The sequence below is a fragment of the Etheostoma spectabile genome, chromosome 6, assembly GCF_008692095.1.
Source record: "Etheostoma spectabile isolate EspeVRDwgs_2016 chromosome 6, UIUC_Espe_1.0, whole genome shotgun sequence".
In the NCBI taxonomy this organism is placed as follows: domain Eukaryota; kingdom Metazoa; phylum Chordata; class Actinopteri; order Perciformes; family Percidae; genus Etheostoma; species Etheostoma spectabile.
The window spans coordinates 19,873,542-19,875,382 of record NC_045738.1 but is presented as its reverse complement, the minus strand read 5'-3'; the positions used below and the strand labels follow the sequence as shown (position 1 = coordinate 19,875,382).

Here is a 1,841-nt window from a genome sequence, read left to right as displayed (position 1 = left end):
ACCCGTTTTCCTACATCAATGTTCTTTTTAGCTACCCAAAAGAACATGATTGAGTCCACAAAACGCTCTTTGCCAAGTACAAATCTCTACTTTCATTCATTTCGGGGTGTCCTTTTCAATTTTATAGTATTTAGAAAAAAAAATTGGTTTTGAAATAGTATTGAGTAAAAGTTGACATATTCCAATCGGTGATTATCCATCAACATCCATTCCTTTAATTTTTAGTCAAAATAATTTCTAATTTCTGCTTTTCTACCTCAAACATAATTTCCTATAAATAAAAGTTATTGACCATAAATTCCCCAAAATAACTGCATAACTAAAGTGAAAACGTCAAAAAAAGTGACAGACATCAATAAAAAGTGTCAACATAAGTGTTGATTTCGGGAAGACAACACAAGGGTTAAAGATGATGAGGATGTTTGACGACTCTCCATGTTTATGTGCTACGCACAAACACACGAGTACTTGAGAACATGTTGCTCCCAGGTCGTCCGCCTCGTCATCCACAGCGACAGACACTCAACATGTTTATGTGCCGGGGTTGTTCATGCCATACATCAAGTGATCTTTTTTATTTCCAAAACGATTTTCCCACTAGCACCTGGTGGTATGTAACCGTTCAGGATACACAGGATATGGTCATCTCTTAGATTTATGCTGCCACCCCCTTTGGGATGTAATGAGTTTACATTCTGCTGCTCAAAGCATTTATGTTACTCTTACTTGTAAGTTAATTCCTCCATTGCTCTGGATAAACAGCCGAACATACTGTCAACAGTTATTATTGGAAGTATTATTTAGTGGATTCAATTAAAAATGTCCACAGCAACAGAGACAGATGTCTAAAAACTGGACAAAGGAAACTATCTGCATGTAGATGCTACAATGGAAAAGTGCAAAACAAATGAAGGAAGTGGCCTTTTAAACCTGCACCATGCATTGTTTTAATTTAATATGTGCCAGCAATGTCCACCCATCATGTAACCGTTGGTGATGGGAACGGAGAAGGCAATAAGTCAAATCCCAAAGGGGATAAATAATAATAATTTCTTGAGCATGCCAAAACAGTTGTCACAGCACCAGTCTTTCAAACGTGACAAGCCATTGTCACAGCAGATATTTTGATTTGTCATAGCAGGAAAAAAAACGCAGGTGTGATGAATAACATTTTTTCCATTAGTCAAAATATGACTTCCTTTTCACTTTAGTTACTACTGGTATTGTAGTCTCGCATTATCCTACACATTGACATATTTACATTTACAGTGGTGGCGTCGTCTAGCTGCCATAGTAATTATGACAGGAGCAAGGAAGGAGAAAGGAAGGTGACAAAGTGTAACAGCCCCAAATTACACGTAAGGAGGCAGGTTGGGGTGGTGCATGGGTAAAACAAACAAGACCTTCACCCTCGGTGTCCATTTTGAAAATTTGTTTTTTTTTTCTAAGGTTACGGAACAAACGGAACTAAATAACGTTCTGCATCACATGCATAATCTGAAGTTAAGTGACATAACTGTTTATCGTTTGAACCAAAACCACGATCATTTTCTAAGGAATTTCTGTGCCTAAACCTAGTCTAACTGTGACTGTTTCACAAAATGAACGGCATGTGTAAAACCACGGTCGTTATGTACCATCGTTTAAAAGATGGAAGTCGCTTTCAGTGCCCGATGGAAGTAGAGTGCAGATTTGAGGCGCGCAAACGTCACTTTTCGACAAGTAGCATACAAGATGCTAACAAGCTAACGTTAGCAATCAATCAGTCATAGTTAGCTAAAATGATTTGAAATAACTGTTAGCTTAGCTACTGGCTAGCAATCAAACACAACAAAGGCTGT

General features: G+C 37.9%; 1 protein-coding gene across 1 annotated transcript in view; it reads right to left on the bottom strand.

Moving 5' to 3' along the window:
• tlr18 (toll-like receptor 18) overlaps nt 1–1,841 on the bottom strand; it is a 13,478-nt gene that overhangs the window by 9,305 nt on the left and 2,332 nt on the right. The window lies entirely within an intron of this gene.